Source organism: Phascolarctos cinereus, unplaced genomic scaffold, assembly GCF_003287225.1.
Source record: "Phascolarctos cinereus isolate Bilbo 61053 unplaced genomic scaffold, phaCin_HiC Scaffold_5;HRSCAF=322, whole genome shotgun sequence".
Taxonomy (NCBI): Eukaryota; Metazoa; Chordata; class Mammalia; order Diprotodontia; family Phascolarctidae; genus Phascolarctos; species Phascolarctos cinereus.
Window position 1 is genome coordinate 132280872 of NW_027555958.1, and position 20123 is coordinate 132300994.

Sequence of the window (20123 nt, forward strand, 5' to 3'; positions counted from 1 at the left end):
GTCAACTGATTAATTGATATGGCTTCAGGACATAGTGACTTTAGAAATGGTGCTATGATTGATGGATAGTAGAGGAAATAAAGCTACACTCCAGTCACCCTACTGTAGGAATTATTAACCTCAGGTCTATGAACTTGTTTTTTTAAAATATTTTGATGACTTTGTTTCAATATAATTGGTTTCTTTTGTAATTCTATGTGTTTTGTGAATTCAAAAACATTACTTTGAGAAGGGGTCCCTAGGCTTCACAAGACTGCAAAAGCTGTCACTGACAAAATAAAGGTTAAGAACTCCTGCTCTAGAGTTGGTCAGTGGTCAATAGATTCTGGATAAGTGTTGTAGCAGCAATACAAAGCGGCTTTGCTTTCAGTGCGTTCAAACTCTGGGTTTCCAGCCTCATATTTTATCCCAAGATTTTGTTCCTTTTTCCTCATTGACACAGAAGTCCACTGGGGGAATTGTTTTCTATGAATTTGCAAGATGTTCTTTAGTATGTGTGTATATATATATATATATCGATATATATATATCTATATATATATCGATATATATATATATCTTAGAATTATATGATATTATATCATTATATAATAATTATATAATTAGTGTTTTGTTAGTACAGTTTATTTTATTTCTGGCGATTTGTTTGGTTTGTAAGCAGAGTTTCTACTGATGGGGGCTCAAGCTACCTAGGTTTCCTTCTTCTACATTGAATATGATACTATGGGGACATTTGGGGTAGAATGGGAGACTCCCTCTCTCCTCCCTTTCATCATATACAGGCAAGGAAACTGAGCAGATTCATTTTGTATTTCTTCTACAAGGTACATTACTAAGTCAATGCTTTTGAACATAGCAAAATTGTGAAACCACCTAGGGAGGAAAAACCTCATATTCTAGAAGAGATTTTTAGGCTTGCTTTCTTTTTCTTTTTTTTTCTTTTCTTTTCTTTTCTTTTCTTTTCTTTTCTTTTCTTTTCTTTTCTTTCTCTTCTTTTCTTTCTCTTCTTTTCTTTCCTTTCCTTCTTTCCTTTCCTTTCCTTTCCTTTCCTTTCCTTTCCTTTCCTTTCCTTCTTTCCTTTCCTTTCCTTTCCTTTCCTTTCCTTTCCTTTCCTTTCCTTTCCTTTCCTTTCCTTTCCTTTCCTTTCCTTTCCTTTTCCTTTCTTTTCTTTTCTTTCTTTTTTTTTTAGTCCCTGATCTGGGAAAAAGTATTCCTCTATCACACAGTTGCTGCCAGAACTGTAATTCATTCACATGGTATCTAATGTAACCCAATCACCGTGCGACAGCCACCAAAGAAGAGGCTGAGAGAGATGACCCATCAGAAAACCTTTTTTTCCCTCTCTCAGAGCATACCCTCTCCACTTTGCTCTTTCTGTAGAGATGTTTGTTTTCAATCCAGTCCAGGGAATGTTAGAGATTTGTAGTTAATCACTTATCATCCCACAAATGGAGAAGTTCTCATTCCTCACCTTGTGCCAATGATGGCTCACAAAAACTGAAACTGGGAAAGGATGAAACTGAGCCCAGTTTTATTGACCACGTTTTTTTCTCTTGAGGAATATTGGGCTCCCCAACCTAAGTCTCCACTGAAAATTCTCTATTCTTTCACTTATTGGCTTTGTTATCGTGGATGCTTATGTGATGGTTAATGAACAGTATTTGTTGAAGAACCACTAAGTGCTAAACATTGTACTTGAAATTGTGAGGAAAGTTTACATAATTAATAGGATAAAGAGCTAGAAGGGATCTTAGAGCTCATCTAGCCTGATACTCCCATTTTACAGAAGAGGAAACTGAGACCCAGAGAGCTGAAGTGCCTTGCTGAAGTTCACACATCACCTCCTACTTCATGGTTTCTGCACACCAGGAACCTAGAACTTAACAGTTCTTCAAACCTTTATTTAAGGAAAGAGAACTCAGCTCAGATATCTCATTTCTTACCTGGCTGCACTACCTTGAGACTTCTCTGATTACTCCACTATGACCTTGATTTAGTATCTTCTCTCTTCACCCCACCACTTTTCAGCTTCCTTTTGTTTTGTATTCCCTTATTATATTGCAAGCTGCTTGAGGACAGAGACTGTTTTTCCATATTTGTAGCTCTAGCACTTAGCACAGGGTCTGGCACATCCCGGGCACTTGACAAATGTTTATTGACTATTATTTACTCACAGCTTAATGATCTATGACTTTTTCCTTACTAAAGATGTCAAGGATTGACAGCTATATCACTTGCTTTTTCCCTTCCAGAGAGTGGAATGATTGCTTTCCAGTTTTCATTAGAGATTCCCACATAGCTGCAAAGTCTTCTTAAATGTCTTGTTACCACACCTGAGGCCCAGGCTAATTACAGAGATAGGAAGGGGAGGCTTTGAATTGAGTGGGATCTTGTAGGGTCTCAGACCTTGGGATTTTTAACTGTAGTTATAGAGACTGGAAGCTGAGTAAAATGCAACTTTGAGTGGCATGGACAATCAGGGAATCTGGTAATTATATGTTTTTTTTTTAAATGAGTAAAACCCATGTCCTCACATAGATCCAGTTTCATTTTGAAGACTTTTTCAGTAACTAATATGTTCCTCTCATTTTGCCCCAGCCCAGGTTTTCAGTCAGGGAAATTTAGAATGTAGCTCACTTCTAGGGTATCTGAGTCAGCTCCTCTGCTAGTAACCAAAGCAACCAATAAGCATTTTGAACATAAATATTTATTTTTTGTTGTTCAGACCTATAATTTCATCAGTATAGGGAACTCCCAAGCATAAACATTTATTTCAAAATAGATAAAAACACCAATGGGAATTGGACCTGAGCTCAGCAGCATGGATCAAGCCCATAACCTCAAAAAAGCAGTCCCTGCAATATAAGGTGGAGTTGGAGCTTCTTTGGTGAAGACCATATTCATTTCTTCTCTGTGCCCCAGTCCCCTTGCCTCCTGTTTCCCCTGGAGTCTCACCCTATTTGCATCCATTGCCTTTATTCATCTGTGCTGCTCAGAGTAAGCAGCTTGTCATGACTATATACATTTCAATTTAGCTCAGAAAGCTTCAGGCACTGGCCTGCCAGCCAATTTCTCTACTGCTGGGCTGCTCTCCCTCATTCTCCAACTGTACCTTCAGCTGTACATAAATAGTTTTCTTCCTTCGTCTTAGCACTTCCTCTTTTGCCCACAGGCCACACATACTCGGTATCTTTGTGTTATGTGCCTTTGTTCACAGTATTCTGGGAAATTAAATCTTTCCCTACCATCACTATGTCCACTATAGAATTCTCATGCATGGATTCTTATCAGGAATTACTTAGATTCATATGTTATGAACTCTCAGGGAAAAACCATTTCCTCTACCTCTTTCACTAGCAAAGTTCTAAGTAAACTCAGTTTAGTTTTGCTGGCAGACTGCTTGCTTCAGTAAAGATAATAAAAGGATTTTATAGGTGAATATGGTGTGATATATAGTAATTCCTACATGTAGAAAACATAGGCCCAGGTGATATTTTTTTGAACTGCTGAGAATGAGGTAACTGGCTGAAGTTTGATAGAAGCCAGTATTTCTCTTTCTCTATTTTAAAATTTTCTTAAATGTCATTTAGAATCTGGTTATCTTTATTTTAATGAAGGAAAAGTGTGCATAATGCACATATAGGTTCTCAAAGTGGATAATACCACCTCCTGGGGGTTGCTGGAATGATCCAGGGTGGTGGTGGTAGTAGTAGCCTTGGTTACAACTTAGGGGTATTGAATAAAAATAAGGGGGCAGCGGAAGCATAAGGAAAGAAGAGAAGATAAAATTTTGAAAAACCATTCATATATGTTTCATCTGTTGTGTAACAGCATTAAAATCATAGTGATTATATTATTTTCCAGATAAACATACAAAATACAAGTTATAAATAACTGATCAGTGGTCAAGTCTGCCAACAGGTCTTAACAAGCAAGTATTGGCAGGCAAGCATGTAGTGCATTGTCTGGAAGTCCAGCGTGCGTTGGCAGGAATATGTGCATGTAATGATTTGTTTACAATACAATACTATACAGTTACATGACACAATATGTGTCATAAAAATTTCAATGCAGGAAAAAACTCATAAATTTACAATAAATTATTAAATTTAAGATGTGTCATTAAAATATATAGTTTTTGAAATGATTCAAATAAAAAAAACATTACAGGGTTAAAGGAAGTAGATTTCTAGGGGGATGCTGATTAAGGGGGTAGTAGGCCAAATAAGTTTGGGAACCTCTGTTCTAAATCATGGAGGCTCTGGGTTAAAAAAATTATAGGTGCTTTGAAATCTAATGGGAAAAGTGGAAAGTGGTAAACAATGCTATAAAAAGTTAAATATTAGAAGTCTGGTCTTCACAAGTCTTTAAATGTGCATTCAACAAGTATTGATTAAGGACTTACTATAAGTCAGGCACTGGTGCTAGGTACTGGGGATACAGACAAAAAAATGAGACAGTCTCTGCCTTTAATGAGTCTGCATTCTTGGAGGTAAGGGAGAGCAGAGAGAGGAACGTCATGTACATAGAATATTAAATACAAATTACTGGGCATACTGGAGAATGGTTCAACCAGAGAGTAGGAAGATGCTGAAGGCTCAAGCCCTCATCATACATAAAAGGGAAGGTACAGAAAGATGAATCTTAATTTGCTTGAGAAATTAGTGAATCAGTTGACAACGTTATGGACTTAGGTGGGCTATAAAAGTAGTTAAGTGGTGCAGTGGATAGATTGCTGGGCCTGGAGTCAGGAAAACCTGAGTTCAAATCCAATCTCAGATACTAATTGTGTGACCTTGGACAAATTATTTAACATCTGCTTGTCTCAGTTTCCTCAACTATAAAACAGAGATTAATAATACCACCTATCTCCCTGGGTTGTTGTGAAGATCACACAAGGTAATATTTGTAAAGTGCTTATCATAGTGCCTGGCACACAATAGATGCTATATAAATGTTGTTATTCTAATTAGTGAATAGAAGTGAGAGAGAGAGAGAGAGAGGGAGAGAGAGAGAGAGAGAGAGAGAGAGAGAGAGAGAGAGAGAGAGAGAGAGAGAGAGAGAGAGAGAGAGAATGAAAAAGAAGCTACTCCTTTCTTTTGTTTGATTGGTAGGGAACAGTGGGACAAGACAAATACTGATGGGGGAGAAGACCTTTGTCAGAAGAACCCTCAGGCCTGGAATTCGAAATGGCTCTGTATGTGTACCTTTGCAAATAATGGGTTGTACATACAAAGCTTTCTGATTTTTCTACCTTTTAAAAGTAAAACCTCTACTGTTGTGAACTATGTGTTTTCAAGTGAGTAGTCAACCTCAGTATATTGGGGAGGAACCATGCATACTTCATTTTCATGGATTCCTAGGTGGGAACTGTGAACCAAGAGACCGAGAAAATTCCCAGTGTACCTAGGCCTTTTATATCATTAGGGTATTTCGTATAAGGGTAGAATTTGTATCCCCCTAAGACCCAGTGTGCTGCCTTGTACTTATATCTACATTCCATTATGGTTGTTTTTAGGGCAAGGAAAAGTATTTTTCCTCTTCTTCAACCCTGTGAGCCGCGTTTTCATCTAGGAAGGTGCTTGCATCTTGGCCATAGGCAGGACAAAACTTTCTCTCTCTCTCTCTCTCTCTCTCTCTCTCTCTCTCTCTCTCTCTCTCTCTCTCTCTCTCTCTCTTTCTCTCCTCCTCCTCCTGCTCTTCCTTCTCCCCCTCCCCTGAATATTTCCTTTTAGCATCTTCTGTGGCTTATGAATAGTTCCTAGCAAATAGCCATTCTGATCCCATTTCAGGAGGAGAGACAAACAGAGCTTGCGCAGTTGCAAGTTGGAGAAGTACTATTTGCATGTGCCCACTGTAGTAGAAGCAATGTCCTCAAGCCCTATCCCACTTATGCTTAGATCATGTTTTCTTATTAGCTATTACTATAGTTGAGACTTAATGGGCTCGGGGAAATAAGTCTTGAACCACTAACATAGCTTCTTGTTGAGTTAAGTACAAAAGTCAACCTATGAGGAGATAGGAATTCTTTCTTCAGGCTTTTGACTGGCAGACCAGTATAGATGTCATGGAGGTAGGCAAGCTGCACCCAGCTGAATCAATGTGGAGTTCTTGCTGACTATTGTCTCCCTGCTATGGCTAAATAAAGCTTTCATTAACTTTAAGGTGGTCCAAGAGTATCTCCCTTTTTGTTCTGGTTCTGAATCTGAAGCGCTAGGCTGACCGGAATCAGGCCTAACCTAAAAAAACTGCTCTCAGGCTGTGCCCTGTCCCTGGCCTCCTGATGTTTTTAAATGACATCAATTGAAAAGGCAGCATGCTAGAGTGAAGTGAACCTGGATAGAGTCTGAGGATTTGGGTTTGGATCCAGTTCTGCCACTTAAAACCTGTGTGACCATGTCAACTCATTTCTCTCAGCCTCAGTTTCTTCATCTGTTTTGTTTTTGTCTCTCTCCCCAGCACCTTTCACAGTGTCTGACTTAACAGTAGAAGCTTAATAAATGCTTGTTGAATGAATCTGTAAAATGAAGGGATTAGACTAGATCAGGAGTTCTTACCCTTTTTTTTGTGTCATGGATCACTTTGAAAGTCTGGAGAAGCCTATGGAACATTTTTTTGGGGGTGGTAGGCAATCAGGGTTAAGTGACTTGCCCAGGATCACACACCTAGTTAAGTGTCAAGTGTCTGAGTCTGGATTTGAACTCAGGTCTTCCTGAATCCAGGGCTGGTGCTCTATCCATTGTGCCACCTAGCTGCCCTGGAACAATGTTTTCTTTTCTTTTTTAAAATATAAATTTTTTTTTTAGTTTTCAACATTTACTTCCACAAGATTTTGAGTTCCAAATTTTCTCTCCATCTCGTCCCTCCCCCCATCCCAAGATGGCATGCATTCTGAATACCCTTTCCCCTAGTCTGCCCTCTCTTCTATCTCTTCCCCCTTCTCTTATCCCCTTCTCCTTCTATTTTCCTGTAGGGCAGGATAGACTTCTGTACCCCATTTCCTGCATTTCTTATTTCCCAGTTACATGTGAAAACATTTTTTTAAACATGTGTTTTTAAAATTTTGGGTTCCAAATTTTCTCCTACCCACCCTCATTGAAAAGGCAAGCAACTCAATATAGGTTATACATGTGCAGTTATGCAAAACACTTCCAAAGTAGACGTGTTGTAAAAAACTAACTCCATTTCCCTTAATCCTACCCTGCCCCCCACCATTTATTCTATTCTTTCTTTTGACTCTGTCCCTCCTCAGAAAAATTTGCTTCTGATTACCCCCTTTCCCAATCGGCTCTCCTCTCTATGATCCCCCTGCTCTCTTGTCCCCTTCTCCCCTATTTTCCTGTAGGGTGAGACATATTTCCATACCCAATTGAATGTGTATGTTATTCCCTCCTTAAGCCAAATCTGATGAGAATAAGATTCACTCATTCCCTCTTACCTTCCCCCGTTTCCCCTCCACTTTAAGAGCCTTTTCTTTTGTTTTTTTTTGTGAGATAATTTACCCCATTCTACCTCTCCCTTTCTTCTTCTCCTAGTATAATCCTCTCTCATCCCTTAATTTTATTCTCCAATGACACCTTAAACTTCAACTCACCTTGTGCCCTCTATCTATCTATCTATCTATCTATCTATCTATCTATCTATCTATCTATCTATCCATATGTATAATTTTTCCCCTCCAACTACTCTAAAACTGACAAAAGTCTCGTGAGTTATAAATATCATCTTTCCATGCAGGAATGTAAACAATTCAACCTTAATAAGTCACTTACGATTTCTCTTTCCTGTTTACCTCTTCATGGAACAATGTTTTTAAATGCATACAGTAAAATAACATGATTACAAAAGAAATCAATTATGTTGAAATCTAGTTAACCAAAATTTTTTAAAAAGTTCATAGACCTCAGGTTAAGAACTCTTGGCTTGGGGGCAGCTAGGTGGCGAAGTGGATAGAACTCTGGGCTTGGAGTCACAAGGACCTGAGTTCAAATCCTGCCTTAGACCATTAACACTTACTAGATGTGTGACCCTGGGCAAGTCACAATCCCAACTGCCTCACCAAAAAGCCAAAAAAAAAAAGAACTCTTGGCTTGGATGATCACTAAGGTCCCTCTTAGTTCAAAATTCACGATCTGGGACTTAGATTTAAGTACAGTGTTGCAGGATATTGATATTGCATGATAGCTTAGTGAAAGAAGTTATTTTCTACTTGCTGTCTAAGGTGGGTACTGTGCCTTATTCAACCTTTTATCCTTCACTGTACCTAGCATATAGACTACCTTGCACATAGTAGGTGCATATTCAATATTTATTGAATGAATGGATGAATGGATGAATGAATGAATGAAGCTAAAACAGGATACTGAGCTCCCTAGCTTTGTGGAAGCCTGTGTTTACTCCACTGGGAAGAAAATGAGGTTCAGTGTATTTTAATCCTTTGCATACATTCTTCTCTTAGACTGACACTTGTTGGTTAGTTACTATGCTTTGAATTAGCCAAGAAGCTGGTGGAGGGTTGGCTCAGCCCAGCCACATTTAGGTTTGTTGAATATTTCAAACTGCTTTGAGTTCAGCAAAACTTGGAGCATGTTTGGCAAAGCACTTTCGCCTCAATGTTTTAAGACCATGTGTATTTAAATGGAAATTTAATCCGTATGTTCATTTACATGTAACTCATCAAAACATTTTAAACAGCCCTTTGATGTTTGGGGAGCTTTTTTAAACCATTTTTAAAAAATGAAACTTCTCAAGCTCACCCCCCCCTTCTTCTTTTCATAGGAAACTGTTTGGTCAGGAAAAAAATGTACTAAAAATCTCAAATGCTTCAAGCTGATTTGGAACTCAAAACCTCATATTCATATGGGCTCAGATAATGGCCAATCAATTCTTCATTTCCAAATTGATCTTATTCATTTGCCTTAATAGTGGTTATATGTAGACTTGAGCCTTTAAAGGAAATAAAATCTAATCAACTGTTGATTATCTTTTCTTATGAGAGAAGATCCCTGGTGGTGAATCCCAAATGGCAGCTAATCCAAAAATTATTTGTAATTTTGGAATTTTTTCCCCCTAGTCCTATAATCACATTGTTGTAAGGGACTTGTATTGACGAATTTCCCACTAATAAGGCAGATTAGCAACTGTTCTCTAGCTTGTTGTATTCAGTAGTTTCAGTTTGTCTAACTCTTTGTGACCCCATTTGAGGTTTTCTTAGCAAAGATACTGGAATGATCTGCCATTTCCTTCACCAGCTCATTTTACAGATGAGGAAACTGAGGCAAATAGGGTTAAGACTTGCCCAGGGTCACATAGCTAGTAAGTGTCTGAGGCTGGATTTAAACTCAGGTCTTCCTGACTCCTGGTCCAGGGCTCTATTCACTGTGCCATCTAACTGCCCTATTCTAGAGCTTAGGATTCTTAAAGTTGTCTAGACTACTGAGAAATTAAATCACTCGCTTTTTTCATACTAGAATGTTTTAGATAGATTTGATCTCAGGTATTCCCTGGGTATTGTATTACTTAGGAACACAATACACATAGATATATACATACACATGCATATATGCATAAATCAATATGCCAAGGATCTGATTTCTTTAGTGTTGAAACTGCCTTCACTGATAGAGTCGTCTATACCTTAATACAGAGATTCTCAAACTTTTTGGCCTCAGGACTCCTTTACACTCTTAAAAATGATTGATGATCACTCCCCAAGGAAATTTTATTTTTGTGGGTTACGTCTATTGATATTTACTGTGTTTGAAACTGAAATATCATAGAATTATTATGAAAGTAGTTTTGACTTTGTAGACTTCCTGAAAGTCTCAAAGACACTCAGGATCCCAGAACACTTTGAGAATCACTGCTTTAGTAGGAAAAAAAACAAGATTAGAAATGTTTGTGTGGATACTACCTCTGCTAGTATGACAAATTGTAATACCTTAGGACAGATTCTCAAAGTTTCTGGTCTTAGGATCCCTTTATCTTAAAAATTATTGAGAACTCCTCAAAGGTTTTGTTTATGTGGATTATATCTATCAATATTTACTGTATTAGAAGTAAAAATATCAGGGCAGCTAGGTGGCACAGTAGATAGAGCACTGGCCCTGGAGTCAGGAGGACCTAAGTTCAAATCTGGCCTCAGACACATAACACTTGCTAGCTGGGCAAGTCACTTAACCCCAATTGCCTCACAAAAAAAAAATGCATTAAGAAGTGAAAATATCTTAGTATTTTCATGGAAATAGTTTTGACCATAGGATACAGTTTATTCATGCCTGTAACTTGGAGGCAGCATGAATTAATAGACAGAGCATTGTACTTGAAGTGAAGAGCTGAATTAAAATCCTGCCTTATGATTTTACTAGCTGTGTGATCTTGGGGAAATTGCTTAATATCTCTGAGTCTCAGTATCATCCTCTGTAAAATAAGGGGTTAAACTTGGTGACCTCTAAGATCCTATTTGGCTCAAACCTACGGCCCTTTGTTTCTATGACTTGAACATATCGAGGGCAGCTAGATGCTGTCTCACCATGTCCTCAGTTATATTGGGTTTTGATTCTAAGCTAATTCTTCATTCTCTCCTTCTAGCCCAAAGATCATTTTTCTTAGAAGAGAAAACTGAAGAAAAATAAGAGTTTGGGATCAGCAAAGTTGGAATCAAAATATTCTTGCTGATAATCCACCCAACAGAGAATTCGGATGTAATACAATTGGCCATGATTTTGGGAGCCACTGTCATCACTCTACTTTCCCTTGCTGGTTGGTACCACTTCTCTTTTCTGCCTATGGTTCCTTCCACAAGTTTCTTTCTGCCACCACTTCCCTTTTTTTCTTAGTTCCTCAAAGTCCAGCTCCCCTACAAGGGAAAATCATGTGTTACTTTCTTCTGTCCTTTCACCTGCTTCCCCAGAACAGTATATAGCACTCCCATAATTGTTTTCAAAGGATTTTTCCTACAAATCAATCCTGGAGAAATACATAGAGGAAAGGTATAATAATGGAAGGAAAGAATAAAGTTTATACATTACTAAGATGCTATAGGGCAATCCTGGTTCTATGTATCAACTACTAAGAACTAGTTCTTGATCCCTCTTTCTTTATTCATTCCTTCTTTTAGATTGTATCCTTAATGTTATAGCATTTCTAGCTATATTGCTGGTGACTGTAGTTGACAAAGCTGGTTGGTGTCTTAATCTCCTAGAATTTGTTTCCATAGTCCTTATATTTGAAAATGAGAATTATCACTCTCCTAAAATGTCCCAAGGTTGTCCTTCATATGGGATTTCTCACACAAAATGACTATGGATCTGAAGAAATCTTCCCTTACTCCCCCTCCCCTTTGTCGTATCTTAATTTCTAGATAAGGAAGACTCTTCTTTGTCTGGCTGTGATCTATCTCCCTCCCAGACTTTATGCTGTAGTGTTTTTTATACCCTTCTAGAGATCATGGTCCTCTGACCTCTAGAAGTTCTCTTCTCTATCATTGGCCTATTCTTACCATTATTGGTTGATCTGTCTAAACCAAGTTCCCCAGATTCTTTGTCATGGCTGGCTCTGCCCTTGGTGCTGAAAGTCTATGCCACCTACTGTCCTAGACCGGGACCATAAGTCTAGAGATGCATAATTTCTCACTAACTTTGGGCCAATCTTTCTGTTTCTAGAATAATACTCCTCCTGAGTGACATTCTGCTCTAGCTGTGGCCTCATAAATAATGAGTTGAGCTAGTAAACACATTCTAGATCTAGTGGAAACCAGATACTTTTTCTTTGGTCCTTTACTTTCTTTTACTCTTCTCACAGTGAAGTAGTCATGAACTCACGGTTTCTTAACACTTGAGAAACAATCTTCGGAACATGTGGTACATGATATAAAAATCCTCTTTCAATAATGAAGTAAATATCACCCTGTTGGCTCTCTGAGAGTTGACTGCATTAAATATCTGCTCAACATTTCCACTCCTCACACCAACTGAGGATACATTTCTAGGTTTTATTTCTCTGTATTTGTTATAAACAAGTCCTAGATTTGAGATCTTGGGAAATTTAATCAATCAATCAGTTAATAAATATTTATTAAAAGTCTAGGGCATACCTGGCACTTGGTTTAAATTCACCTACAAAGATTTCATTTCTTTAACTTAGCAGCAAGAAAGGGAGAAATTACATATATATGTGTATATATATATATATATATATATATATTTTAATCTAATCTCTCATGATTAAAATATTTTGTTAATTATCTTGATGAGTCACAAATTTGTCCAGGCTGTGGAGGCTTGCTGTATCTGAAAGATGTTAATCATCAAAAGAAAAGGGATCTGTCTTAGCAAAAACATAACATACAATCACATATACATTCACAGAAATATGTGACAAAGCAAGTTTTGGGGTTCAATTAATCTATGAACTGAGAAACTCCTGAACCATAGAGAAGAAGTATGAGAGGTAGCATTATGTTACTATAGATCTATGGTATATTCAAAAACACATTGCATTTGAAGCCAGAACACCTGGAGCCAATTCTAAGACTTTGCCACTTAGTAACTTGGTGATTGAGTAAATTAGAGGATCATAGCTTTAGAATCATAAGGGACCTCAGAGGCCATCTTGTATAACTCCCTCATTTCATCAATGATGAAACTGATGTTCTATATTTCTATTATCTATGTATCAATCTGTCTATGAATATTACTTTCTTTCGGGGGTAAGGTGTCCTATTTCCATGAGCTTGGAAGAAAGGGACTAATAATTAGCTTCTAGAGGTCTGGGGCCAGGAACAGACAAATTCAGCACATGCTGTGTTCTAGCTGGGCATTCTGGGAAGCCCGTATTAAAAGATTAAAGTTTAGTGAGAAACCAGGAATAATTCCAGAACACAAGCATGGCTATAGCCAAATAAGTAAAGCAGCCAATGTAGATGAGATGACTCAGAAAAACCAGTTTGTTTCAAATAATTTCAGGAATCACTTATTTAGTGCCTATTACATGCCAGATACCATGAAACTCTAGGGATAAAAAGACAAAAACCAAACAGTACTCATCTTCAAGGAGCTTGCATTTTATTGGGGATGGGGTTGGACAGAGTATAATGTGTACACATACAAGCAAAACCCAAACTAGTACAAAGTAATTTCAAGGGGCACTAACAACAGGGAGATCCAGAAAGGCCTGTTGTAGGAGGTGACATTTGAGATGAACTTTGAAGCTAGTTGGTGAGGATGCAGAGCTGAATCTTTACTCTAGGAAGGTGAGGATGCAGAGCATTCTAGGCATGGTGAATAGGCTGTGCAAAAGCATAGGGATGGGAGATTGAATGGGAGATATTAAGGAAGTAGAATTGGCAAGAGATTAGAAACGGGGGATGATTGAGAGTAAAGATTCAAGGATGACTTCTTGACTGTGAACCTGGGTGATTAGAATGATGATATCTTCATTAGAAATAAGGAAGATGGGAGGAGGGCTGGGCTTAAGGGGAAAGATAATAAGTTCTGTTCTGGACATGGTAAAATTGTGCTGCCTATCAAACATTCAGGTAAAGATGTCAAGTAGGAAGTTAGAGATGGGGCCTGAAAGTCAGGAGACAATTTGGGATATAAAAATTTGGGAATCATTTGCATAGATATTATAGTTGAACCCATAGGAATTAACGAGATCATAGGGCAAGAACATTGAGAGAGAAGAAAAGAGCTAGAAGAGAACCTTAGGGCATATGTAGACATAGGGGACAAAATATGCTTAAGGATAGAACAAAGGAGAATGAGAAGGATTAGACAAACAGGTAGGAGTAAAACGAAAACAGATCAGTTTCATAAAAAACACAGAGGAGAACTTATCCAGAAGGAGGGAGGTTGTTAAAATTGTAAAACAATGCAAAGAGGGCAAGACATCTTTGGTGAACTTGAAAACATCAATTTCAGCCTGCTAATAGAGTTGGAAGTAAATGGGAGGTGAGAAAATGGAGGCATGCTAACAGCTTTTTCTAGAAGTTTAGCTGTGAAAGGGAAGGGGAATACAGGATGGTAACTTGAGGGAAGATTTTTTTGTAAAAAGATGGTGAAATCTGGACATATTTTTAGACATTAGGGAAAGAGCCAATAGACTGAAAGGAGATTTTGGAAACCAGGTGGAATTAGCAGTATGGGACACCAGAAGTCAAATACGCAGGAAGCTCAAATATGGACACAAAGAAGATGTCCTTTACTGCTGTGAATGCTAAGTGGCTTCTTTCTGTGTGAGAGTGGGACTATCCTGGCCATCCTCCCTGTTGTGTCTTAAAGGGAATGGCCTATTGGGATTCAAGGACTAGAAAGGGAGGACAACGTTTTCTTTCTCCTTCTACCCTTTTTTCCCCACTAAGGAAAGAAAAAGTGAAAGAAAAGTGAAAATAAAAGAAAAAATAACAGCTCAAAAGTAATCTTGCCTCACCCTCACGTTCCAGCCCCAGATCTATGATCTTACAATCCAGCCCCACTCTCTTTTTGCTATTTTATCTACATCTTGTTTCTTTCAGAATATCAGCTGTTTCAAAGCAGGTACCTGGTACAGAAGTAGTATGCTGTCTAAGTAGATATCTAAGTAAAATCTAAGATAATAGAGGCATGCAAATTCAGAATGGTAAGGGACCTGAGAGGTTGTATAAGCCAATGCATCCCTAAAGCAGAAATCCAAGTGGTCACGTACCCTCTGCTCTGGGGTTGACTTCTGGGGTTGATGATCTCCTGAGGTGGCCCATTCCATTTCTGAACAGCTCTTAAGTAGGTTTCTCATATCAAGCTGAAATTTGCCTCATGCAATTTCTACCCACTGCTTCCTGTTTTGCTATCTGGGGCCAAGCAAAACAAATCAAATCTCTCTTCCACATGAGAGCCTTTTAAATATTTAAGGACGGCTAGCATAATTCCCTCCCACCCCTACCCCTTACCCCATGTAAGTTAAGAGTCCTCAGTTCCATTAACCATTTTTTACATAGCATGGTTTCTAGCTTCCTCATCATACTGTACACATTTCTTTGGACAAATTGCACTTATTAACATTCTTCTTTAGATGTGGTGCCTAGAACAGAAAAGAATCCTCTAAAAGTGGTGTTCTCAGGTCAATATGTGATGGGACTAAAAACCTCCACTCCAAACAGGAGTCTTCTACAGGTTTATTTTGAGGAAAGCACTTTGAAAAATTTATATTTCTTTATACAAATAAATAGTTATTATTAATAGTAATGATTATTTGGAGGGGGAAGAGATCTATGCAAGTGATTTCACTAGTATTGGGAACTCCTCAAATAAATGCACATGTTCCAAATGTTCTAAAATCCAAATCTAAATCTAAATATTCTAAAGTCTGAAGTTCTAAATGTTCCAAAAAGTTTAAAGTTCTTAGTCTTAGACGTTTACCTAGGGGTATAGGGAGATCAAGTGATTGGTCCAGGATCATACAGCTGGTGCGTGTAAGAGACAGGATTTGAATCTAGGCTTTCTTGACCTTGAGATCCTCTATCAAGTACACTAAAGCATCTTCCCTGGTAATGACGACAATAAGAATTCCATCTAAGAACATGTGATTTGCTGGTTGCATTGTCACATACACTATTGACTCATACAGAATTCTACTAAAACCCCTTGGTCCTTTAAAAATTATTTTCCCCCATCCTATTCTCTCTTATTCTGGGCCTAGAAGCCTGTACAGAAGTGTGCCAGAGCCAGCTTGTACCCATAAAAACAGAATGATAAATTTTCCGTGCGAGCATTTCCACTTCAGAAATCAGCAAACTTTACAAAATCAAGGCTTTATTTATTTTTTTGTTGATTGTCTAGATTTAAGAAAGTGGTAGAGAAAATGTCAGTAGAGATTACACTTAAAAGTATGAGTATTTCTTTTCCTCTCTCTCACACAGATGGTTGTTATACATTTACCAACAGTCCCAGGTATATGTACTCAGTTTTACATCTCTCTGCTAAATTTCATCTTTATTTTTGCCTATTGTTTCAGCACAATGGAAGGAACACGTTGTAGTCAGAGGATCTGTGTGGTCCTGATTACAACTCTGCCATTTACTATTTGTATGACTTTGTAAGAAAGAATCACATCACTTCTTTGGGGCTCATTTTTCTCGATTATAAAACAAGGAAGTTGTGTTATATGACCTCTGAGGTCCCTTCCAGCTCTAAAGATTTGATCCTATGATCCACCTATTAGGTCTCGTGTTTTATCCAATGTTTTTAATCTTTCTACCAGCGCTAAATCATCTGCAAATTTGCTAAGCACAACATGTATAGCATTTAATCAATCAATGAGAAAAATATTGAGTGCAACAGGACTAAATACGAACCTTGTAGCAATACACTAGCATCCTTCTTTGGATTTACAGTGATCTATTAATCACTGCTCTTTAGTTATTCAAACAAATTCCAAAACCACCTAGGGAAGGGAATAAATTTATATTGCCTACTATGTGCCAGACAGTTTGCTAGGTACTTTTTATAAGTATTATCTTATTTGATCCTCCCAACAACCCCGTGAAGTCTGTTCTTATATTATCTCCATTTTACCCATGACTTGCCATGACTAAGTGACTTGCCTAGGGTCACACAGCTAGTAAATGTCTGAAGGCTGGTAAGTGTGAACTCATGTCTTTCTGATTTCAGGCCCAGTTCTTTATCTGCTCTGCTACTAGCTGCCTCTATCCTTGCTAATCCTACTGTCTTTACTCTGTGACAGGTGTATGTTTTATTTTCATTCATTCCATATGCTTCTACCTTATCTAGAAGGATATATTAAGCAGCTTTCTCAAATACTTGTTCATATCAATCTTATATTCATATCATATATTCATATGTTCATATCATACTTATAGCATTTCTCTGATGTACCAAGCCAGTAATCCTGTCAAAAAAGAAATAAGATTAATCTGGCATAACTTGTTCCAAATGAGCCCATGCTAAGATGTAATATCACTGATTTCCTTTTTACTCACAAGCCATCTCTTTACTAGTATATTTTAGAATTTTGCCAGGAATTAAAATCAAACTCATTGGTTTATAATTTGAAAAAGTTACCTTTTTAACCTTTTTGGATTTAATTGCAAGATTTGCCTTGGAGGGTCAGCAATCAGGATCTGATGATTTGAAGTAATTAAGGGAGCTGAACTTTAACCATCCCTTCACTTAATTTAGATTTCAATTCCTTGTTAACTATTTTCGTTCCATCTTTTCCAGTTTAGACATAACTTTCCTGGGTAGAGGAAATAGAATTGAAATGGTGGTGAATAGTTCTGCTTTCTCTCTGTCATCTATCGTTAATGTCCCCTTCATCCCAAGTATTTCAGTTCAGTTTAACACATTTTTCTTAAGTGCTTACTATGTACTTAGGGAATGAGCTTACAAAGTCAAAAATGAAATAAAACATTGACTCTTTCCCTTGAATCTCCTCTTACCAAAAATAGAATTTATATGTTCCTTTTCTTGTCCTAAACGTTTATTGCTAACTTCAACTTCCTTCATATTATTCTTATAGAACCATAAACTCTTTTAAAATTCATCTTCAGTAACATGCATTTCTTTCACATTCTGTACATATATTTCTTTTAAAAATCGGAGTTGATTAATGAGCTCTTTATGCTATCACATCAATTTCTTTAGATAGTTCCTTCTTTTCTTCCTCAGCGGAATCATTTATGCTCATGTCACTTGATCTGACTTCTCTTGTTGAATCTTAGACCATAGGATCTTTTATGACCCTTTCCTTGTACTCTACGAAATTTGTTCTTCCATAGTCTAGGTTAAGGATCAGATTATACCATTTGTTTTCCTGTTGGTTTATCATGAATTCTAGGATGGTATATGATTGTAAGATTGTAGATTTGGATTTGGAAGGGAATTTAGAGAACATCCAATAAAACTCTCTCGTTTTATAGATGAGCATAACCACTTCCTCTCTGCTACAGGGCTTTTTGTGGCCAGGATAGTGGGGTGAAAGGAGAATGTGCTATCATTTTTCGTGTGTGTGTGTGTGTGTGTGTGTGTGTGTGTGTGTGTGTGTGTGTGTGTAAAGCTACCCCAGCCAAACTTTCTTTAAGGCTAATCAACAAATTTTAGCTCTTTTAAAAATCTGTACTGAAATACAAAGGATTACTCAGGCTTCTGACAAGACCTTACTGACTTCCTGCATCTCTCCCAGTAGAATGTTGCCAGCCTTTGTCCCTGGGTTAGGCTGAGTGAATTATTTTTACCTCCCATTATTCCCCTGACAGCTAGTACCTAGCCATGCAAATTTCCATGAAGCATTCATAAGCCTTAAGAAGACAGCAAAATTGTGTGGGGAGAGATGGAGCTAGTGATCTTCTGTTGCCTCCCTCCTGGTAGGGCACTCATTTTTAAAGATGATTGAAGCCAAACAGAGAGAGAAGTTAAGTGACTGTCAAAGGCTATACAATTAATTAGTAGTACAGACTGGAGCTCTTATGACTTCTAATCTAATTCTCTTTTGAATATACCACAATACTACCCCAACAGTTCCCCCCACCCCCAGTTTCCTATATTTGTTGTCTCCCCCTATTAGAATATAAACTCCTTGAGTGTAGGTACTGTTTTGTTTGCTTGTATTTGGTTCCTCAGCATTTAACACAATGCCTGGAATTACTAAGTCTTAATAATCTCTGTTTCTATCTTTCTGTCACTTTATCTCTCTCTGGGCATATATATGTATGCACACATATATGTGTATATATGTATATGTATGTATGTGTTTGTTTGTGTGTGTATATGTGTACACACACACACACACACACACACACACACACACACGTATTCAGATCTTCCTGACTCCAAGTCTAGCATTCTCTCCACAACTCCACATTAGGATGTGAATTTAAGTATTCTGGGTCCAAATCTAGTGCCCTTTCTACTTCACAAAGATAAGGATAGGGACTGAACCTCTGATGTTTCTCTCTCACTTAAATATATATGTGTATATGTATGTGTGTATATATATATATATATGCACATATGTATGTGCATATACATCTCTCTCTATATGTATATCTATCTATCTATATCTATCTATCTATCTATCTATCTATCTATCTATCTATCTATCTATCTATCTATCTATCTACATTTCAGAGGGGCTGGGGCAGTGTAAGGGAAGTCCATGAAATAAAGGAGATCTTTGCTAGGGTTCTGTTCATTTTGCAATCAATGAATAAGCAGCTATTTTTGCCTATAAGTCAAGGGTTATAAGTTATCCCAACTCATGTAGTAGTCCCTTCTAAGCCTTTGAGCCTATGATCACTTGATTCCCTGCAAAGATCCTGTAAAATCCCAGGTGTTGTGTTACTGTAGAAGGTGAAACTCTATGCTATGCAGTCCTAGAGCATGAGCGATCACCAAACAGCTCAGTCCTTCTGGTTCAGTTCAGCCCTGTCTTTTTTAACAGACAACCCATGCCTGGGCCATAGCCAGGGGTTTAATGGCAAATTAGGCCCATTCTCACTTCTCCAGCTTTTTCTGAGTATCTTAACAGGGAATGGAGAGTCTTAGTCTGTGCGTCTGGCCCTCTACCCTGGACTTCATTTCATTTAGTCTTTGGCAAGTTCTGGGAGAAGTGATATTAGTCTCAAATATAGCCTTCAGTCTCCTGGAATAAGGCAGTTCTCATTTCCCAAAGAATACAGATAAGGTGCTTTTGCATATCCAGTGCTTGTCAAGTAATGTTATGTAAATTGACTGACACCAAAGGACCAATCCAAAGGAATTTTCTAAAACTGAAATCATTCCCTCACACTTGTGTAAAACCTTCAGGATTCCATGGGAAAATCAAGCTCTATTTTAAAAATGTACTTTGAAATTCGAAAAGGAAAGCTGACAACAGCTTCCCACTTAAAAGAGAGCTGACAATCAGTATTTCAAAGCCTGGGGAAACCAGCGATACTTTATACTGATAGCCACAGCTCAGGTGAATAAGTAGCATGAGACAAAAGCCCTTTAACGCAGATAGCTTACTGAATTCTCTTCCTTCTATTTCTCTCTCCCTTTGAATTGGTCCCTTATCCTATTCTTGCCCAAATTTTCCTTCTTCTTCTTCCTTTTTTTTTTTTTTGGCAGCCTGGGCTTCTTTGAGCACGC

General features: G+C 37.8%; 2 long non-coding RNA genes across 5 annotated transcripts in view; one reads left to right on the top strand and one right to left on the bottom strand.

Moving 5' to 3' along the window:
- The window catches only part of LOC110208840 (uncharacterized), a 32126-nt gene extending 17298 nt beyond the window's left edge, over positions 1-14828 (bottom strand). For both annotated transcript variants that reach the window (XR_002324668.2, XR_002324667.2), the window contains exon 1: positions 14686-14828. This is a non-coding gene — a long non-coding RNA (uncharacterized LOC110208840). The remainder of the gene's footprint in view (positions 1-14685) is intronic.
- The window catches only part of LOC110208841 (uncharacterized), a 412785-nt gene that overhangs the window by 85028 nt on the left and 307634 nt on the right, over positions 1-20123 (top strand). The gene's annotated exons all lie outside the window — the stretch shown is intronic.